General features: G+C 37.2%; 1 pseudogene; it reads right to left on the minus strand.

Moving 5' to 3' along the window:
• Nucleotides 1-21,917: 21,917 nt before the first annotated feature.
• LOC124108808 (H/ACA ribonucleoprotein complex subunit 3-like) lies at nt 21,918-22,114 on the minus strand (annotated as a pseudogene).
• Between the last annotated feature and the right edge of the window lie 1,824 nt (nt 22,115-23,938).

Consider the following 23,938-nt stretch of genomic DNA (forward strand, 5'->3'; position numbering starts at 1 on the left):
CAAAGGCAAGAGGATTGTGAGTTCAAAGCCAGCCTCAGCAAAATAGAGCTGCTAAGCAACTCAGTGAAACCTTGTCTCTGAATAAAATACAAAATAGGGCTGAGGATGTGGCTCAATGGTCAAGTTCCCCTGAGTTCAATCCCTGGTACCCCCCCAATAAAGAAAGAAAGAAGAAAATCTGTTGAAAGTTAATGTTAAAAACTTGCTTTTAACATTGCAAGAACTTAAAAAGCGTTTAATTTCTTCAACATGACATATTTCCTGGAATAAATCAACTTGTTCAGTAACAAGAAAAAATATGAATAAGATAATATAGGCACAACTAGAATTTCATAACTGTTGAGAAATGGAGAAGCAAGGATATTCATCATTACTACGTGATGCCATCAAGATTAGGGTGGGTACACAGATCCTCAGTTTTCCAGTTGGGAAAAAAATCAGAGTATTCTTGATCCTGGATTGCTCTGGTCATAGTCTTTATCCTCATTCTTTTCCTCCTCTACTCCAATATTTTATTATTGGTCATTTTGGAAATCTGTCTGTGTTTCACAGGTAGAAACCCTGAAAAATCCATTCTGAAGGTAATTGTTGAGGCTTTATTACTTAATTTTACATGTTTAGAGTCAAGAGTTCATTGAACTCATATGTAGATATTTGAACATGCTACAAAAAAAGTATTAAATCAATCTTAGCAGTTACTTTTTCTCTTTTTAAGTATTGACCTAAATATAAATTGGCTAACCTACTCTTTAATGTCAAAGATAAAATGATTTAACTCTGGGGTAAAAGCAAGCATGCTTGGCAAAACTGGGCAACAGAAGTAATTCTGAGCCAACTGCATTTCTCGGAAAAAAAAAAATTCTTTGACATCAGGGGTTGTCTCCAATTGGCAAAGTTAAGAAACAGCAGATATTGCCAAAATAACAAATTTGAGACATCTCATTGTAGAAATAGTAAAAAAAGACAATTTTAGAATTAGTTTTCCCTTTGTTTTGCAGTATCATGAGTCAAACCCAGGGCCTCATGAATGCTAGGCAAGAACTCTAGGAGCTATACCCCAGCCCTTGACATAGCTTTTCTTTAAGCCAATGGTACAAAATTTATTTACTTGATAAATAAAGATGGCCCAAAAGTAACCGTTAAACCAAAGGTAAAAGAAGTTATTTTTAAGCCAAGTGCAATTGTGCTTGCCTATAATTCCAGCTACTTGGAAAGCTGAGACATCGAGACCCTGTCTCAAAATAAAATTTAAGAAGGGTCTGGGGATGTAGCTCAGTGGTAAAGCATTTGCCTAGCATGTGTGAGGCCCTGGATTCAATCCCTAGTACTACAAAAAAAAAAGAAAAGAAAAGAAAAGAAAAGAAAACCGAAATCACTTTTTATGTTTGTTGGTTTTCTTTCTGTGAATATACATAATTTTATAAGTATTCATTTTCCTTTGAACAATAAAACTAAAAAAAAGTCTTTTTTTTTGAGTCATGATAGTTCTCATATATCAGTCATTTAAAAGTCAGTTTTAGGAAAGAATACATTTTCACAAAGAGAAAACCATAAGAACTGGAGGAAATAAATAAGAAGGTGCAGAGTGATGTTGTAATGTGTAGATTATGATTGTTTCTTAAGAAAAATATTTTGATATAACACAAAATCATCCTTGGAATCATGAAGTAGTAACTGCAGAATTATTTCATATTTAAAGTTATCAGGGGGACTGATGGTACAGCTCAGTAGTAGAAGGCATGTACCACTCCCCAAAAAAACGGTGGTGGTTGGAGAGCTAAATTTAACCCATAGACATATTTTGTTTGACCTGAATAAACTTTTTGGTTCATTCATTGGTTTAAAATAACACAGTGGATAACACATAAATGTAGAAATTTTTTTTTGTAAAAATTTGAATTCCTAGCTTCTTCTGGGGGAAAAATAATTCACAAGATCTTGCCCCCAGGGCACACATATCTGAATGACCCAGCTGAAACTGCACCACTAGATGAGGTGACCTATTGTTACCTGTGTTCATTAATGAAATGATGAATGCAGTGACTGAATGCAGTCACTCAACTAGCCTGGTCCATGAGGCCATTTCTCTGGTAGTAAAGATAACTGCATCCCCAGGATCCCATTGTTGATCAGAACACATGTGGTTGATGTATGACTTGCAAACAGGCTTGAAGCCTATTTGAGTTACGAAAAGCTTTTATATCTTTAAATAGCTTTAAATTTTTTAAAGAGTATTTCATGACATGAAAATTATTTCTAATTGAAATTTTAGTGTTTATAAATGAAATTTTATTGGCATTCAGCAAAACTCATCAGTTTAATATTTGTGGCTGCTGTTGTGCTACAAGGGTTGGAATGGAGTTGTTGTGACAGAGAATTTGTGACCCCCAAAGGCTAAAATACTTACTGTTGCTAAGGAAAAAGCTATTCAATGATACTTGTTTCAGCATTATAAAGAAGACTTTGTTCAGGACCATCACTATAGGTATAGGGGCCTGCTGCAATGGGGACTTGTGATGGGCAGGGAGAAATTAAGCTTAACTCTAAATATACCATAGCAAATGGGAATTTATAGCCAAAGAGCATGGTGGGGGGAGGTATAAGAGATGGAAAATTACTAGGAGGAAACATCAGAGGTGAGAGGGCTTCTGGTTAAACTAACATAATACAGTTCTTGCTGAAGAAAGATGGGTTTCTCTGATATCCCCTGGGGATGGTAGAGGATGAGGAATCAGATAAGATAAATAGGGTAGGGAGTTTTTGCTAAAACTGGATTATTCTTTTATTAATCGTACTAGGGATTCAACTCACAAGCCCTAGGGTGCTTTACCACTGAGCTACATCCCCTGTCCTTTTTGATTTTTTTTCTTTGTACCAGGATAGCCTAACCTTTTTATTTTTTATTTTGAGTTAGGGTCTCATTAAAAAGTCTCCCTTAGTTGCAGAGGGTGGCCTGGAATTTGCAATTCTCCTGCCTCAGCTTCCCAAGTCACTGGAACTACAGGTTTGGGACTATGCCCAGCTAAAACTAGATTTTAGAGGAAGTGCACAGATGGGCTAGGAGAAGATTTGAGCCTGACTAAACATTGGTCAATTAAAAAGTCTTTGTTACCATCTGGCCCTTTGTAGAAAAAGTTTGACAACCTTGACCTGGACCAGTACTGTTCAATAGAAATATAATACGAGCCACATTTGTAATTTTAAAAGTTCTATTAGCCGCATTTTAAAAGTGGAAGATGAAAGATGAAACTAATTTTAATAATGTACTTTATTTAACTCAATATAATAAAATATAATCATTTCAATATGCAATCAGTATGAAAATTATTAATGAACTATTTTATCTATATTTTTTTGTATTGTGTTTAAAATTCATTGTGTATACACTTGCAGTATATCTGAAATAGAATTAGCCCAATGCTCAGAAGGCACAAAGTTGCATATTTGAAGGACAGCACAGATTTAGAATTCAAGAATATTAGTAGAGGAACTTGAACTGTAGTTCAGTGGTAGAACTTGTGCTTAGCACCCTAGACCCAGGGTTTAATCCTGAATACCAAAAAAGAGAGAAAGAAAATTAAGAGAAGGCAACAATTTAGCAAAGATATTAACTCGGTTTACATAATAAAGAGCTTAGGGGGGGCTGGGGTTGTGGCTCAGTGGTAGAATACTCGACTAGCATGCATGAGGCACTGGGTTCAATCCTCAGAACCACATAAATGTAAAATAAAGATATTGTATCCACCTAAAACAAAATACAAATTTAAAAGAAAAAAAAAGAGCTCAGGAATGGTAAGAAAAGTGGAGTAAGAACAAATGTCTGTAGGTTTAGGGGTGAAATAGGAGTGGAGTTGGGGGAATGAAATGGGCTACCAGGAGATAAAGTTTGCCTAGCCCAATAGAGCAGTTCCTGGGAGAAAAAAGAATTTTAAGAAGCTGGGTGTGGTGGTTTGGGCCTGTAATCCCAGAGGGTTGGAACCCTGAGGCTGGAGGATCTTGAGTTCAAGGTCAGTCTCAGCAATTTAGCAAGGCCCTAACCAACTCAGTGAGACCCTATCTCTAAATAAAATACAAAAATGGTTGGAGATGTGGCTCTGTGGTTAAGCACTCCTGGGTTCAATCCCTGATACCTAAAGAAAAAAAAATAGGACATATTGGGGTCTAATTGTTCTCCTGGGGTTCAAGAAAAACCTAAAATTTTTATTTTTTGAAAAAGTTTAAGTTGAAGGGCTGGGGATATAGCTCAGTTGGTAGAGCACCTGCTCGAATGCACAAGGCCCTGGGTTCAATCCCCAGCACCACAGAAAAAAGAAACAAAGAGAAAGTTTAAGTTCAAATAATTCTTTGTGAAGAGTGCTGCTCTAGAGCTCTATAATAAAAATAATATTAATTAATCAAAAATTAATATTAAAAATTAACTTGGGCTGGGATTGTAGCTCAGTGGTAGAGCACTTGCCTAGCATGTGTAAGGTTCTGGGCTCAATACTCATCATCACATAAAAATAAAGAAGTATTGTGTCCATCTACAACTAAAAGTATATTTTTAAAAAATTAACTTAAAGGAGGGTAGTTTTATTTGAAAGTTTGTAGATAAAGAGATAAATCTGTTAAATCATGAAGCAATGGTCCACTTTATGCCTTGAATATAACCCTTGCTGCTCTGCCACTGTAATTTATTTTTTAAATGGACATGTTTCTTTCTCTTCCCCTCTCCCTGCTCTTCTCTAATCTCTCCCCTCCCTAATCTCAAGGGAATAGGATTATCTTTCTTTCCCATCCTAGGCAGAATTACTTGTTCCAGAATACACACCTACCACAGAAATGAAGTAAACTAGAGTCTGGGGATTGTATCAGAAATTACTATCTCCCAAATTAACAAGTGAGTTACAACTCCAGAATGAGAACACGGTGGAATGTAACCTTTCAGTCACCTCTTTTAAACCCCTGTTCCCACAGGAGTCCCTTGTGTTTCTCCTTTGCTAGCAAAGAAGTAAACCTTCTTTTTCCTTTTCTCAAAACCATGTCCTGGTTATTGGATTGGCATGGGGGACAAGGACTGAGCCTTTGGCAACATTTATACCTTTTAATGTTTCCAGAGAATGTGGCAGCGGACACTTCCTTGCTTTTTGTAGGATCACCCATTACAGGAGGGCTGGCTAATTTAATGGGTAGGACCAGTGCTCTCTGGATCTCTCATTTCTGCTGAAAGTTCCAGATGTTAACAGCCACCGGCGCAGGCTTTCTTTTCCTTCCATGCCATCAGCCGTGACAAGGCTCATCCTTTCTCATGTGTTCATAGACACACAGTTCCCATTCAGAATGGTGATTACTGTAATGGAGCTTTGTTTAGGCAGCACAAAAGCAGGAAGGCAAGAGGAGCAGGGTTTGGAGATGTTGTTACCAAAAGCTGGTTCCTTGTCCCCATGACAATCCAAAACAAGGACACATTTTTGAAAAAAAGGAAAAAGGTTTAATGCTTTGCTAGGACAGGGCACTCCTATCCCAGAGGCAGTGATTCTGTGCTTCAAGTGGAACAGGAGTTTTTAAAAGAGGTGGATCAAAGAGTAGGTTCTACACATTCTCTGTGGGTGTTGTAATTCACTTGTTAATTTTGGAGATAGTAATTTCTGAAATCTGGTCTGAATTGCTTCATTCCTGTGGTGGGTGTGTGCTCAAGGACAGATAACTTTGCATTGGATAAGGAAGAAAGGTAAACCTATTTCCCCAAGATTAGGGAGGCGAGGGGAGAGAAAAGAGAAAGAAACTCGTCCTTTAAAAAATAAGTCACAGTTGGCTGGGGTTGTGGCTCAGTGGTAGAGCACTCGCTTGCACCTGTGAGGCCCTGGGTTTGATCCTTACACCATATATAAATAAATAAAATAAACATACTGTGTCCAACTACAACTAAAAAATAAATTAAAAAAAATAAGTCACAGTGGCAGAGCAGCAAGGGCTATATTCAAAGCATAGCATAAGGTGGGCTACTGTTACACTTCCTGATCTCTTACCTGTTTTAAACTTTAAGCTTCAGGGCTGGGGATGTGGCTCAAGCAGTAGCGCGCTCGCCTGGCATGCGTGCGGCCCGGGTTCGATCCTCAGCACCACATACAAACAAAGATGTTGTTTCCGCCAAAATTTAAAATAAATAAATATTAAAAAAAAAAAAAAAAAAACTTTAAGCTTCAGCAGGGTGTTATTGCACATGCCTGTAATCCCAGCGACCTGGGAAGCTGTGGCAGGAGGATCAAAAATTCAAGGTCATCTTTAGCCACTTGGTGAGGTCCTAAGCAACTAAGTGAGACCCTGTCTCAAAATTAAAAAAATAAAAGGGCTTGGGATGTGGCTCAGTGGTAAAGTGCCCCTGGGTTCAATTCCCCAGTATCAATAAATTCTCACAATCACAGTATGAGAATGCTTGTCACATTCCTAAGGAATATGCCATGGGAAGACATGGTTCTTGGTAAAGTAGTTATTAAATGAACTCAAAACCAAAACCTTTGAAGATCTTTGAAAGGGATTATAAAGCAAATAAAAACGATAATGAATATTTAAATATATCAACGAAAATAAATCAGGAAAGTTCATAAACTATGTAAACCAATGATGTATTTAAGGATGGAGAAGAGATAGCTAACTGACTCAACATGTTCCTGGCCTCAATCCTGATCCAGGAGGGATTAGGGAGGCCATAGTTTCCAAATTGTCTCCAGAAATAGCAAATAGTGGCCAAGGGTTGGATATTTTAAACCAATATAAAAAATTCACACACAAAAAAAAAATCATGCAGGCTGGCATGTGTCTCTGATGACCTCACTGAAAGAAAGATGCTTTAAAAGAGATGCCTCTTTCCACATTATAATCACACTGCCATTTATGTGTACACAGATTTCTAAGAAAGAAAGTAGTATTTTGCTTTTCATTTTAGAAGGTGCACTGTTAAACAAACAAAAACCACTCAGAAGGTTACAACTCAGTGGTAGAGTACCCCTGAGTTAGTCCCCAGTACCATTTAAAACAAATAAATGGAAGAAGGTGAAATGAGATATTTTTAAATCTTTAACACATACAGTGTATATTCATTAGGCTTTTTGCAGGTCATTAACTTAAAATTCAATTTCACATTCTTTCTTAATGCTTAAATCACAGTATTTTTCTACGACTAATATTCTACATGCAGTTTTATTTAGTGTAACACTAACTTAATGATAATTTCTTTTCTTTTTTTTTTTTTTTGGTGATAAAAAAAAAAAAGATTGAACCCAGGGGCACTAATACCAAGAAGTTAAGTCCCCAGCCTTTTTTATTGTTTTTTACTTTTGAGACTCAATCTGGCCTTGTTACCCAGGCCGGCCTTGAACTTGCAATCCTCCTACCTCAGTTGCTGGGATGACAGGTATGTGGAGCCTCACCCAGCTGATAAATATTTCCTGTCTATTCCCCTCCCCCCCCCCCCTTAGGCTGTAAGGAACCAATAGTTAAGAACATAGGTAAATCTGGCTACTTCCCTTGTGAAGATTACAATCTCGTGGGGGAAAGCACGCAATTATAATGTGATATGTGTAAAGAATATAACAGAATTTAACTTCCTTACCCAATATCTATTTACTATATCTTTCTTGTGAATAAGAACTCCACAAGTAACATGCCAAATTGTAGCAAGTTGTGTTTCTCCAGTATGGCCATAGCAATATTTCAGTCCCATTTGCTTTTTAGACCTTTGTTGAGGGCCACAGCCGAGTCGGGGTGACGCATGGCATTTTGCCAGAAGGGAGTGGTTGAGAGGTGAGGCCAGCGAGCCACTGAGATGATAATGGTTAAGTTAAGCTGTGTATTTAGTTGTATATAGACCTTTGCTGTCAGGCAGTAGGGGCCTCTTGCTGCCTCGGGCGCCCGCTACTTTGGAGTTCCCATTGAGTTCTCACGCGGGGTCGAGAGAGTTGGCGTGGAGCCCGGGGGAGAGCTGGGAGAGTTCCCGGAGAGTGTGTGTGGAGTGCTGGTGGAGTTCGGGCAATAAAATTTCCTGTTTGAACATACAAGTGCTTTGTGGCGGCTGGGTTATTTGTGCCCAGGCAGACTGCGGCAGACCTTGCCATCCCCACATCAAGGGGTAAAATCTATCTCCCTTCCTCTTTAACCTTTGGAGAACTTCCTGTTTGCCACAATAAATAAAGTGCCTGGGCTGGGGTTATGGCTCAGTGGTAGAGAGCTTGCCTCACGTGTGTGAGGCACTGGTTTTGATCTTCAGCATGACATAAAATGAATAATAAATGAAATAAAGATATTGTCTCCATCTACAGCTAAAAATATTTAAGAATAAATAAATAGACTGCAGCACAAGTGATGCTTGGTGACTTTACAGGCCTAGATCTTAAAAGCCATACTATTTTCCCTTGGCCTCTCTTGGGACCCTTACTCTGGGGAGTCAGCCATCATGGTGTGGGAAACCAAGATGCCACAAGAAAAAGTCATGTGTAGGTGTTCTAACCACAGTTCCAACTGTGTGAATCCCCATGGCCAGCAGCCAGCATCAACTGCTGCTGTGTTAATGCCAAGCGAAGCAGAGACAAGCTGTCCCTGCTGAGCTTCCCTCAAATGGCATGTTTGTGAGGAAAAACATTTTCATTCTAAACCACTAAGTTTAGAGTTGCTTTGTTATACAGCAGTAGGTACCTGGAAGGTCAAGTTTAGAAACTACATTTCCCAGCTTTCCTGGAAGACTGGAGTAGCCATGTGACATAATTTTGACCAATGAGATATGAAGGGATGTATTAGTCTGTTTTTCATCACTATAATGAAATACCCGATACAGACTAAGTTTATAAAGAAAAGATTATTTAGCTCACAGTTTTGGTTGATGAAAGTCCAAACAGTATAACATAGGCTCTGGGGAGGGCCCCTTGACAAATGGCAGAGATTGTGTGGGAAGAAGCATTTCATCTCAAACCAGGAGGAAAAGGGAGCTGACTCAGGTCAGGCGTTCCTTCTATGACAACCTCTTAGGAGAACTACTTTTATGGCAAGGCCCCTAGTGACCTCCCCCTAGCTTTCCCCTCTCAAAGTTTCCACTGTCTCACAATGCTGCCGACGGGGGACTAAGCCCCCATCAATTACACGGGCCCCTGGGAGACAGTTCAGCCATATCCAAACCATAACAGCTGAAGTCCAAGAATCAGTAGATGCTTATGTGACTGGAGGACCTGGATCCTCTGTTCTTCCTTCTGCCTGTACTTCAGAGTGACTTCTACAACTCCTGCAGCCAGTTTGAAAGAATGAGAATGAAGGGCCACACCTGAGGATTCATAACAAAAACCTTTTAGGCTCAACATGTCCTATCTCATTATGACGATGCAAACTAAAGCTATACCATATATCTAATATCTAATTATATCTAATATCTAATTATATCTAATAAGGCAAACATTAGAATAACTGAAAAAAAATTTAAAGAAAAAAGAAGAAGAGAAAAAACTGACAACCCCAGACTTTGGTGTGAATGTGTGGCTCGACTAAAACTTGCACATATTTCTGATTGGAGTGTAAAATGGTACGAACTACTGATTAGAAACTAGCGGGTTCCAACAAAGGTAAAAATATATCTATTCTATGATCCAGCTATTCAGCTTCCATATTTTTATTAAATATGAAAGCATATATTCACAAAAGAGTTAGAGTTAAGTATAAATGTTCATAGTTCTTTATTATCTCTCTCTCTCTCTCTCTCTTTTTTTTTTTTGGTATCAGGGATTGAACCCAGGGTTGCTTAACTACTGAGTCACATCCCCAGCCCATTTTTTTTATTTTATTTTGAGACAGGGTCTTGCTAAGTTACTTAGGGTCTCTCTAAATTGCTGAGGCTAACTCTGAACTTGCCCCTGCCTCCAGAGCTGCTGGGATTGCAGCATGTGCCACGATGCCCAGTTAGAGTTCTTTATTCTTAAGAGTCCAGAACAGGAAACAACCCATAATCTACAAACATGAGAATTGGTGAAATTGAGAAAAGAATCATTGTATATATGCTGTAATGGAGTACTTTTTGGTAATGAAGAATGAACTAAGTCTTTACATATGCAATGGCATGGATGAGACTTAAAAACACATTGAGAAAAAGAAGCCAAGCATATAAGTATGTGCTGTGTGATTCTTATATGGCATTTAGAACATGCAAAAACAATGGGTTGCGAGAGAAATCAGAACAGAGGCTAACTCTGGAAGGGATTGATTAGAGGGGCACAAAGGAACTATTTAGGGTGATGGAAAAGTTCTACATCTCAACTGAGATATTGCTTATTCATAATCAATCACCAAAATTCGTCAAACTGTAACCAAAGTATGATACTCCACTGTCAGTAAATTATCAAAATAGTTAACTAGAAACAAATATGTGGGTTTGGGGTTGTGGCTCAGAGGTGGAGCACTCACCTAACATGCATAAGGCACTGGGTTCAATCCTCTGCACCACATAAAAATAAAAAATAAAAATACTGTGTCCACCTGTAACTAAAAAATAAATATTTTTTAAAAAACCAAATATTTGCAGGCTTACTTTCAATGATATTTATTTTATTTATTTTTTAATTTTTTTAGTTGTTGATATACCTTTATTTTATTTATTTATATGTGGTTCTGAGAATCGAACCCAGTGCCTCACACATGCCGGGCAAGTGCACTACCACCGAGCCCCAGCCCCCAATGATATTTATATTCCTAAGACTCACTCAGAGAAGCTAGGGCCTAAATATTATTAATTTGCAAGCTAACTTTACAGCAGCAATATTTAAACTAATATTAGGAATGAAAATATTTTTGTGACCAGGTCTTGCTGACTAGTATAAAATTGTCTCTCATTTATTTACTCAAAACAATATATTCTAAATAAAAACGTATTCACATGACTTTTCTTTCTCTTTTTTCCAAGTTAAGACAATCATAACAAAATTATTTATTAGTAGTAAATTATTAACAAATATTAGTTGTAAAAATTAATGGGTTTCACTATGACCATTACATACATACATAAGTGCCTTGATCCCCGTACCATAACTGACAGGGCTTCTTGATAAAAGTGATTTCTCACTCAAGATCTGAATTACAGCAGTATTAACCGGTGCAAAGGAGAGGAGAGGATCAGAGTCAGGTGAAATCCCAGAGGTAAGGGGCAAATGATACACACACACACACACACAAACACACATGCATACACACATACACAGTATGTATGTATTTGAATATACATCTACATAATATATATTTATAAACATGTATGTGTTTAGCTGGGTGCACATACCTGTAGTTTCAGATACTCAGAAGGCTGAGGCAGGAGAATCCTGAATTTGAGGTCAGCCTGGGCAACATAGCACCACCTGCCTCAAAATAAAATACAAAGGGCTGGGGGTGTAACTTAGTGGTAGAGCACTTGCCTAGGTAGAGTGAGACCCTGGGTTTAATCCCCATACCACAATGACAACAATAAAACACACACAAACACATATATAAAATACACACAGAGAAACAGAGTTAAACTTAAAGATGGTCAGTGGTCAGTGAGTTTATTGCATTGGGAGCAAACATAAGGAGGCAGAAACAATTATCTAAACAAGAGAAATAGTGTTTGAGAAGGGATACAGAGAATCTTTCTTTTTTTAATTTTTCTTTTTGTAGTTGCAGATGGATAGTATACCTTTATTTTAATTGTTTATTTTTATACAGTGCTAAGGATTGAACCTAGTGCCTCACACATGTTAGGCAAGCACTCTACCAATGAGCCACAACCCCAGCTCCAGATACAGAGAATCTTGAGACATTTCTTAGTCTGGAGGTGGCTAACTGGATATGTACACATGCACACATATAAAACTCGTTGAGTTTTATGTTTATGTTAGTGCACTTTACATACTTTATTGCATGCTCTTATATTTCACTTTTTTAAAAAAGAGAGAAACTAAGCCCTATGTGATAGAGTTAAAATGCAGTGTGGACAAAAGGGTCTAGAATGGAGATCTATCTAGGTTACAGATTTGACGAGGCCTGGAGATTGCTTGGGTGAAGAGAGAATGTAAAGGTGAGACAGCTTCATTTCTGAATCAGGCAGCTGGTTGAACAATGGTGCATTATTCCACCCTGACAGGAGGAATAATGGCTTAAAGAATATGATGTGGTCATATGGGAACATGACAGAGTTGTGAGTAACATTCAAGTTGAAGAAGCATCACTTTTTTGTGTGTGTGACTGGTAATACAGGCATTCAGTAAATATTTGTTGAATATATAAGAGTTCAGTAAACAATCAAATGGATAATTTTGAATATTGAAAGTGAAATTTGAACTCAAGGGTATTGAGTAAACATCAGTATATAGAATGTGCTAGAAAGTGCTACTTTTCTGCAAAATACAGGTTTAGTTAGGTACATGGCCACTTGAATGCAAACTATATTTTCAAGCCTCCTTGCAGCTAATTTTGGCCATATGACTGAAGTTATAATTGTAAGGGATTTAGCAGAATTGATGCTTACAACTTTTGGATTATGGCCTTTACAAGAAAGAAGCATGTTCCCTGCTTTCCATGGAGTTCAATGTAAACATGATGGCTGGATAAACGGGACTACATGGATGAGGGCCATATACAATGGATGTAAGACATTTAGAAACTCTCAGATTTCCTAATCCACTGAGCCACCGTATTACTTCCAGACCATACACACATAATATTACATGAGAAATAACTCCCATGTTTAAGTATTTTTGTCTCTTATTAGTCTAGACTTTATTTGAACTAGTACAACTATAATTTAAAACCAAGGTAGAATGTGACAAACGAGAATTACCAGGAGAACGTGGCCTAAGAAGAAGATGAGAAAGGAGTAGTCAACCATCAACCGTGTTGAAAGATTGATCCATCAACAAGGAAACGATTCAATGTGAAAGCACCTCCTCAGGACATTGAATTTCATTGTTTTGATCATTGTTACCTAGTCACTTACCCACAGGTACCAGTTCTGTCTCACTAGTCTGGTAAATTCTAATTTTTGCTTCCCATTTACTTGATGTAGTAAACATTGTTTTGTTTTTGTTAAAAATCTCAGCAACACATCTCATCCAAAAAGGATTTGTCAGACTGATATTTTGTTTTAGGTAGATGTTCTAGAAGGTGCCAGTATTGAATTCATTTAAATTCCAAACTAATTAAGCTTGGACTGGAACCAACTACAGTGACTCAAAGCAGTCCTACCTCTTACCAAAAGTTGTAGTAGATTAATCTAGCAGAACGAAGGGATATACATTTCAAGCCAGAGTTGTTAGGTGAGTCAATCATCTTCTTGAGCAAAGCACAGAAACTAAGAAAGGTAAGGAGAAAATTAATTTGAGATAGCTCAAAGAGTCTGAGGAGCCAGTGTTGTTCTAGGGACGTCAAGGACCAGAGCCAGAGCTTAATGCCACGCCTCTTTTCCTACTGCTCTTTTCTCTCTGTTAGTTTTATGTTTTCACACACCGACTTTTGAGAGAAAGGGGTACATTTTATACTCTTAATCATTATGCCAGGTTAGATTCTAGAAGTGAAATTTGAGTCAAATTATGGGCCTTTAAAAATTTTTTGTTATACATTGCCAATTGCTTTCTTTTATTGTTTTTTTTTTTTTTTTTTTGGTTGTTGTTGCTACTGGTGATTAAACCCAGGGGTGCTTAATCACTGAGCCACATCTCCAGCCCATTTTTATATTTTATTTAAAGACAGGGTCTCGCTGAATTGCTTAGGGCCTTGCTAAATTGCTGAGGCTGACTTTGAGCTCAGGATCTGCCTGCCTCAGCCTCCCCAGCTGCTAGAATTACAGGTGTGAACCACCATGCCTAGCCGCCAATTACTTTCTTAAAATACACATCCTGTTTAGCCTCGCAACAGGAGAGTGTATTCATGCATATTTCTGAAACAACCTCACCACCTTAAATTTTATAAATTTTAGTATCTTTTCTTTAAGTAGAATAAAATGCCATTGATGTTTTATTTTGTTACTTTAAAGAGATTAAAAGCAAATTGTTTCACATGCTTATTGACTGTTTGTATTTCTCCTTTTAAGATTTGTCTGCAGCACTTGATTTTTGTACCTTTTCCACTGAAGTTTCAGTGTTTTCATTATTGATTGGAACTCCTACACACATTATTGATTTAAACTGCTACACACATTATTGATTTAAATTGCTAAACACTTTTTGACAGCTATTTTGAAAGATCTTTCTACTTTGTAATTTACTTTTCAGTTTTTGATAGTTTCTGTTGGACTTATAAATTTTTCATCTAGTCAAATCTTTGATTTTGATTCCTTTTGTGATTTAGCCTATTGATTTTGTACTTAGATAATTCTTCCTTTAGCTCAAGAGTGGATAAACAGTTCCCTAAGTACTCCTTTAGATTTTCAACTAGCACTTTCACAAACATTGACTGTTTCAGGTACATGTTTTAATATTTATTTGTTTTACATTGAATACCCCACCACACCCCAGCACTGGGGATTGAACCCAGAGGCTATCTACCACTGAGCTACATAGTCAACTTTTTTTATTTTTATTTTGACACATGGTCTTGCCAAGTTGCCAAGGCCCATCTGGAATTTGCAAGCCTCCTGCATCAGTCTCCCAAGTTGCTAGGATTATAGGCATGCACCTTCATACCCCCTCAAATTGAATTCTTTTTACATATAACATCAGGAATTAATATTAGTATATGTCATTGATTGACATTTTAAGTTTTCACAGGCAACCAAACTATATTCAACAATTTTCTTTTACACATTGTAATGTGATGCCAACTTTTTTGTTTGCATCGTTTTAAAAGTAATAGTACTTATTTATGGATATTTAATCTGTTCTAAAGCTATGCTTATAAATGTTTATATTACTAGTACTCTGTTATGTGCTTTGTTTTACTATCTTTTAATACATCACGGAGCAAGTCTGTGTATTAGGACCCTTTGGTTACATGTAACAGAAACATATTGAAGTTACTTTAGGTAAAAGGAAGAATATTCAAGGACCAATCAACTGTGCCCAAGCAAGGGTCAGTTGGACTCAGAGATGGATACAGAGGCATACTTGTTGAATCTTTGGAGTTGGGTGCTCACCCTTTCTGTCATCAGTTTTTTTTTTTTTTTAAGTATTTCTTGGCTCTTCTCTATTTTTCCTAGCTAATCAAAGCTAGAATCACTGTTTCAAGCTTCAAAAGGTACCATGTGTGGGATTCTGATTAGAGTTGTATTAAGCCTATAAATTAATTTGAGAAGAACTGACATCTTTATAATAGTCATTGTTATCTAGGAACTTGGTAGGGCTTACCCTTATTCAAGTCTTCTTTTATGGTCTTCAGTTAAATTTTGTAGTTTTATTTATATCGTTCCTGTCCATATCTTGTTATGGTTATTCTTGGGTATTTTATATCATTCATTTCTAAGCCAATTACAATCTGACTTCTACCTATTAATCTTCATTCTATTGTTACTAAAAATGGGGTAGGGAAAAGCAGTAGAAATTACTAGAAGGACACTGAAGAAGCTCAGCACCAAAAGAAAAGAATTAGGTTTCAGGAAAAGGCGGCAGGGCTGTTATTAGAGGTGACTTGGACTGAAACAGACTGATTTTTTCTTTCCTAAGTGCTTGCACTTTTTTCTCTGTTTCTCCATTGCTTGTCTCTCACCTCTGCATCTCTTTGTATTTTACTTCATTCCAATATTTCCAATATCCAAAAGGAAAGAGTGTTTCCCTCATTGGTTCCAAATAGAAAGACTGGCCTGACTTGGGTCATATGCCTAATACTGAACATCACTGACCTCTTCAGCCAGGAGGATGAGAGGATATGATTGGCAGGGAAGCAGGATTTGCTGCCAGCTTAAGGGGGAAATGGCATGGGGGATACATTATAGTCACTGCACCCATTGAAGTTATTCCTGCCAAATTTGCTGGTGGCAGCCTTGTTGCTGACCCAAAGGATACTTTAAAATTCTTGTAATTATTTTATTTATTCTCTGAAATCTTTGATGCTCTTGACAACTTCTTGAAGTTCTCCCCTTTTGTTTCAAGAACGCGTTTTTCTTTTTTATTCTCTATTTCAGACCTTTCTTCCCACCCATAATTCTTATTTGCTTAACCTAGGCTTTCATCTGGTTTCTTTTCCTTTCCCTATAGATCATATTATTCTAGATGATCTCATCTTATCCTATGGCTTCAATGATCACCTGTACACTGTTGATTCTCAAATCCATTCCTCTAGGACAATTCTCTTTGCATCTTTAGTATCAGCCTCTAGTGATAAGGAACACATTACTTTAGCTACAAGTATGAATCATGGCTCAAACTGTCTCTTGGTCACAGGAGATGTTGAACATATAGTGAATATACTATAAAATATTAAATGTCCTTCAAGAGTGGACACACTCTTCTTGGCCTCTTTGTTGTGTTTCCAAAGAATATTTTGCTTTTATACTTCATCTCTAATAATCAGATGGGGCATGGCATAATCACTTGAAAAAATGTTAGAATGGGTATTTGTTGACTCCTATTCTAAAGTTTCCTTTGCAACCATGCCTTTTTCATGAATTCCTAATTCATGATTATGAATTCCTAATTCATGATTATGGTAGGGATCCAGTGAGATAATTAAAGCATGTAAAAACATTTTTATTCATAAACACTATGTATAGTATGTGAAATATGCATTATTATTGTCTCATCTTGTCCAGCTCTTTCCTAGCCATGATATGAAAATTAATTTTAGTCGTTACCAATTTGCACTAAACAAAATATTATCTCTTTTAAGAGGTCCTTAATTATTTTATCAGTCATTTAAATTTAACTTGACACATAATCAATAGTCGTCACAACATATAAAATATATCTATTTTAATCTCAAAGTCAGCATCATGCTAACTGGAAACATTTAGAGAAGTCCTATTAAATCAGGAGTTAGGGGGCTGGGTTTGTGGCTCAGCAGTAGAGCACTCGCCTCGCACGTGCGAGATCCTGGGTTTGATCCTCAGCACCACATAAAAATAAATAAGTGAAATAAAGGTATTGTGTCCAACTACAACTAAAAAATAAACATTAAAAAAAAAATCAGGAGTTAGGTGAAAATGTTGCCTGTCACCACCGTTCAACATTATTTTGGAGGTGGCAACCATCACACTAGAAAAGAGACATAAATGAGAAGTATAAGGAAAAGGAGGACGTAAAATTATAATTATTTGTAAATATTATTGTAGCATTCCTGACAAACCTGAGATAGATAAGACCATTCAGTAAGTAGGCTGGGTATGAAATCAATACTATATAGACATAATGGTCAATATATCACATTGATACAATATATCACAATGTCAATATATCACATTGATATATATATATCCACTAATTAAGATAAAAGGGACAAAAGACCCCATTTACAAAAGCAACAAAAACGGTGGGTTTTTTTTGAAAAAATTAAGAAACATACAAAATCCATTAAAAAAAAACCACAAAACTTTAAACTACAACTGAATTCCCAAAAGAGTGTTGAACAAATGAGAAGACATATCATGTTCTTGGATAGGAAAACTCAGTGTCACATAGGTAGATTCAGTAAAAAGACAAAGGTTATTTCATTTTAGGCAACCTAATTCTAAAGTCTATTTTTAAAAGAAGCAAGCAATGAGGCTGGGGTTATGGCTCAGTGGTAGAGTGCTTGCCTAGCACCTGTGAGGCACTGGGTTCTATCCTTAGCACCACATAAAAATAAATAAAATAAAGGCATTGTGTCCATCTACAACTAAAAAAAAAATAAAGAAGCAAGAAACACTATTTATAAAAATATTGGGAAAGCCTAGAAATTGGGGGCAAAATATTAATGAAAAGCATCAATGGAACAAATGAAAATGCTCAGAAATAAAATTTAGTAAATTATAAAAGTAGCATTTCAAATGAGCAGGGGAAAAGGTTTATAAAAAATTGGTGTTTGGACTACTGATAGACATCTAGAAAAAATAAGAAAAAATACATTGAATTGTATATCTGCTAACTTACATTTAAGAATTCCAGTTGGGGGCTGGGGTTGTGACTTAGTGGCAGAGTGCTTGCTCAGCACATATGAGGCACTGGGTTCAAGCCCCAGCACCACATTAAAAAATAAATAAACAAAATAAAGGTATTGTGTCCATCTATAACTAAAAATATTTTTTTAAAAAAGAAGAATTCCAATTGGTTTGAATATTTACATATAAAAAGTAAAATTATAAAAACTAGGAGAAACCTCAGAGGTTTTGTTTACAAAAAAAATTTTAAGGCCAAGCACAGTGGCAAGTGCCTGTAATCTGAGCTACACAGGAGACCAGGGCAAGAGGATTGCAAGGTCAAGACCAGCCCTGGCACCTTAATGAGACCCTGTCTCAAAATAAAAAATAAAAAGATTTGTGATGGCTGCCACCTGTGACTCTGTGGTATAGCACCCCTGGGGTCAATCTCCAGTAACACATATACACACGAATTTAGGGTGGGAAGACTATTCCTAAATAAGTCACAAAACTCAAAAGCCACCAAAGAAAGAATTAATAAACTTGATTGCAGAAAAATAAAAATAAAGTTTTTCAAAAGAAAAGGACAGGGCTGGAAGTGTAGCTCAATGTAGAATGCTTGCATGACATGCATGAGGCTCCAGGTTTGACCCCCAGTGCTGAACAGAAAAAAAGAAAGAAAAAACTACAAAAAACCATGATAAACTGGGGAAAATATTTGCTATTTTTATCAAAGACAGATGCTAATTTTTCTAATACGGAGAGTGCTTATAAAGCAATAAGAAAAAGACCAATGGGCTGTTGACAGAAGAGAAAATACAGATGATTCTTAAACACACTGAAAAATGCTCAACTTTATTCACAAATTCAGAAACACACCTTAAAACAAGACTGGGATATCATTTTAGAATTAAATTAGCAAGTATCTAAAGGTTTGATTAAACAATGTGTTCCCATACATTGCCAGCCAATTGTAAATTGGCTCTTTGGCACTATCTCACAGAATTAACAATGCAAACTAACAGGTTTTCTTCTGGGAATTTATCCCAGACTTCATTCACTCATGTATAAAATGATGTATGAAATAGATTACTTGTTAAAGCACTGTTTGTAATATCCAAAGATTTCATCAGTCAAGGATGTACACAATGGGATACAGTAGCTATCAAGATGCTCCTTGAGTGATACAAAATCATCTTCATGATCTAATGTTACTCAGAAAAAGCAAGGAATGCTGTGTATAGTATGTTATATTTTATGTAAAAATTGAAGAAAAAATAAATGTAAACTCTGTGTACATGTATAAATTATCTCCAGAAAGATACACAAAACCTCTTCATATTAGATATCTCTAGAAACAGAAGTGGTGTAACTCACATAGGAACAGAGAAGACTTTTTTAACTCTTTCTTTCCTCCTTCCTTTCATTGTGATACTTGGGATTGAGTTCTCTACCTCTGAGCTACATCCCTAGCACCCCTGCCCCCTTATTTTTTTATTTTGAGACAAGCCCTTGCTAAATCATCCAGGTTGTCCTTGAACTTATGAACCTCCTGCCTCAGCCTCCTGAATAACTGGGAGAATAGGTGGGTGCCACCACGTCCAGCTTATACTTATCATGTGAATGTATAACAAATTTAAAACTGTAAATAAAATTAAATTGTAAAATATTATCACATTTTATCATTTATACAGTAGTATAAATTTATTATTTTTTTAATATTTTTTAATTGTAGTTGGACACAATACCTTTATTTATTTATTTTTTTTTTTGAGAGACAGAGAGAGAGAGAGAGAGAGAGAGAAAGAGAGAGAGAAAATCTTTTTTGTAGATGGACACAACACAATGCCTTTATTTTTATGTGGTGCTGAGAATCGAACCCCGGGTTGCGCCTGTACTAGGGGAGCGCTCTACCGCTGAGCCACAATCCCAGCCCACAATACCTTTATTTTATTTATTTATTTTTATATGATGCTGAGGATCAAACCCAGGGACTGCACATTGGAGGCAAGTGCTCTACTACTCAGCCACAACCCTAGCCCCCGTATTTGCTTATTATTGCAATAACAAAATAATTCTGAGGCTGCAACCTCAATTACAATTCTTTTCTGAAACAAAATAATCTTTTAGGGCAACTTCATAGCTGAAAAGTACTAGAGAGCAGGAAGAAGGAGAACTGGCAACATGATAGAGCAGAAGTCACAGTGAAGGCCTTTCTCTCCCATTTGGGAGATCTAACACATTGCCTGGATGTGTCAAATATTTAATTCATTTAAGGACCAGGACTACAGCATTGTATGGCAGAGGAAGAAGTCATTGTTCAGTGCCTCACATGTGCAAGGCAAGTGCTCTGCCACTGAGCTACAGCCCTAGCCCCTAAAGAAAAAAACATTTAAAAAAAATTTTCTGACAGTAACCAGTGTGCTCTGTACTTTAGTAAGTACCACAGAGATGTGCTCTGTCTTTTTATTTTCCCCTGATTAAGTCCATTCTGCAAAAGAAGGGAAAGATGATTTTTTTTCCTTCTCATTCAAAACTATGGATTTTTGTGCTTCTAGGAAAAGAGAGGACTGAGACTCATCTTCAAAATTGGTCACTTGGGAAGAGCAAAAGATTAGTTTTCTGATCTCTGAGAGTTTTAGGAATCCAGTTTTGCAGCAAGAAGCAAGGTGCCTGCATGGCTGTAGGAAGTGGGCCCTAGTAGCACTCCCTGGGGTTCCTCCATGAAGGTCACCTCAATGGGATCTTTAGTCTTTGGTATGCAGTCCTGGAGTGAGCACCACCTGGATGCCTTTTCCAAAGGTGAAGGACCATGACTACAGCATCCCATGGCAGAGGAAGAAGTCATTGTTCAGTGACCCTACAGACTAGGGAGGGGGGATGCCTGGAATTATGCCTAATTTACTTTGATTTAGAAAAATAAGGAAATGTGACTTTTCCTGTATGTAAGAATTATAGATCAGTATAAGAGCAACTCCTGTTAGGGACAAAATAAATGATATGAAAGTTCAGCATGACTTAATCTCCAAGTAATCACAAAGCAATGAAACAGATACATTTATAAAAAATTAAAGACCTTGAAGATTAATGTGTCTGAATTAAATTGAACATATTTTCATACTGGAGGAAAATTATGTTTGACTTGTAGGTTTCTGGTTACTAAGGATACAGGTAAATGAGAGGTAAAATTTTTATAAATGTAGAGATCACCAAGTTAATCCCCTTTAGGGCCTAGTTCAAGATGAAAATAATGTATTTTGTAGGAAGACTTTTTCTTTGGGCACCACACTGTTTCATAAATGAGTTGAAACTATAGGCCTTGAATATGAAGCTGATTATAGGGCTTGGTTCTAATGCAGTGGCTTGAACTCACTTGCCAGTGCTCTGTTTGAAAAATGAAAGTGTTCTAGGCACAGTGAGGCACACTTATAATCCCAGCAATTTGGGAGGCTGAGGCAGGAGAATCACAAGTTCAAGGTCAGCCTCAGCAACTTATAGAAGCCCTGTCTTAAAATAAAATTAAAAAAAAAAACAACCAAACAAACAAAAAACCAGAAAGGGCTGGGATGTAGCTCAGTTGTTAGAGTACCTTTGTGCTCAATCCCCAATACCAAAAAAAGAAAGAAAAGAAAAGAAAATGAAGTGTGTTTGGCTTGAAGCCATACATTTTTTCCAAATTATTTTATCTTTAATAATGTGGCAATAATTCAAAATATGAATTAATTAGGATGTCACCATGATGGCCTCATACTAGCATGATCAAAGGCAATGAGGGGATCGGATTCCAAAGGGCATGGGTGGTAAGAAGACTTCATGGCTCACAGGTTGACACATATGCTTACAGATTCTCCAAAACGGAGCAGAAAACAAAAGAGACATGAAATTTAAGGGACCCTCATAGAACAGGATGTGGTTGCTGGGTCATGAACATCTTGAAGCGTTTCTTAATGGTGGTTTGGCCTCGTGAGTATTTGTCACCTGGGAAGAACCAAGCAGGAAGGGCCAAGCTGGTCTGTTGTCCATAGGGTCAAATGTCTTCAATGTATAGACCTGATTTTGCTCATTGAGGAAATTCTGGAGAAAGATGACCATGCTTAAATCTGAAGCTCCAAATCCTAAGCCATATGGTTTGAAAGCATGGGTGGGTTTCTCCTGCTTGGTAGTTTAATTCCTGCATACCAGATGTTTCTTTGTGTGAACTTGGCTTCTGATTTCTCTGCATGAACAATGCAGACCCATTGGCTATCTCTTGAAGGCTGCCCAAGGCAAGAGGATATGGTCCTGGTCCTACTGTGCAGGTGCTCTGATGTCCCTGTAGAGGGCCTAGTCCTCCCTTGAATGGGTAAGACAAAACTCAGTTTCTGCCAGAAGGCAAGTTCTGCTGGGATTACGCTCACTGGCTTCCTCGTGCCCACCCAGCCTGGAGTGATGAGAAGTATAATTCTTTACTCCTCTCTGCTAAATCTCAATTTCTCTCTACCTAGATCCTGGGGAAGAACTTATAATTTGTGACTTTTCTCTGTATATAGGTGCCATGGTTTGAACGTGTCCCTCAAAGGGTCATGTATTAAATACTTAATCCCAAAATTCATATGTTAAAGGTATTTGGAGGTAGGTCCTTTAGGCAGTAGTCAGACTAGATAAGGTCATAAGGATGAGACCCCCATGATGTCTTTAGTGGCTTTATAAAAAGAGAAACTTGAGCTGATGTGCTTCTTGATCTCAATATGATACCCTCTGACAGAAAGAAGACCCTTACTAGATGACAATGGTTTTATTCTTCCCAGCCTCCCAAAGGATGAACCATATAAATTTCTTTTTCTTTATCAATTACCCAGTCTCAAGTATTCTGTTACCGAAACAGAAAAGGGCAAAAACAACAAGCACACATATTTGGAAGAAAAAGAATATGTTCCTAGTTCTAGCTTTAGAAACTATGATACTAGGAAAAACACAATAAAATTTCATAAAACCAACACAATAAGATAATAGTAACAATTGGTAATGTATAGCTTTTCTAATTTCAGAAAAGTCTCAGGGTAAGCTTTGATGGATCAATAGCAGTTTACTGGTGACAGGTAAACTGGTAAAGGTGGGGGAAGGTAGGCATTCTAGTCAAAAAGAGTGGGTGGCACAGAAGCACTTAAAAATTGGATATTTGAGGAACTGTACAGAATTTGATATCCCTGAAATTTAAACTGACACAGGAAAATAACAAGAAAGTTGGAGAAGATGGAAACGGCAATACAAACAACAATAAATGTTGACAAGGATGTCGGGGGGGCGGGGGGAAGGCACACTCATACACTGCTGGTGGGACTGCAAATTGGTGCAACCAATATGGAAAGCAGTATGGAGAATCCTTGGAAAACTTGGAATGGAACCACCATTTGACCCAGCTATCCCTCTCCTTGGTCTATACCCAGAGGACTTAAAAACAATGTACTATAGTGACGCAGACACTTCAATGTTCATAGCTGCACAATTCACAATAGCTAAACTGTGGAACCAATGTAGATGCCCTTCAACAGATGAATGGATAAAGAAACTGTGGTATATATCTGTGGCATATATACACAATGGAATATTACTCACCATTAAAAGATAATAAAATTATGGCATTTGCAGGTAAATGAATGGAGTTGGAGAATATCATGCTAAGTGAAATAAGCCAATCCCAAAAAACTCAAGGCTGAGTGTTCTCTCTGATAAGTGGATATTGATCCATAATGGGGGTTTCTGTGGGGAGAATGGAGGAACTTTGATTGGGCCAAGGGGAGGGAAGGGTGGGAAGAGGGCATGGGGGTAGGAAAGACAGTTGAATGAGACAAACATCATTACCCTAGGTATGACTGTACATATGATGTGACTCTAGATTGTGTACAACCAGAGAAATGAAAAGTTGTGCTCTATTTA

Source organism: Marmota monax, unplaced genomic scaffold (assembly GCF_021218885.2).
Source record: "Marmota monax isolate L192 unplaced genomic scaffold, Marmota_monax_Labrador192_F-V1.1 WCK01_AAM20220418_F8-fsc00033, whole genome shotgun sequence".
Lineage (NCBI taxonomy): Eukaryota > Metazoa > Chordata > Mammalia > Rodentia > Sciuridae > Marmota > Marmota monax.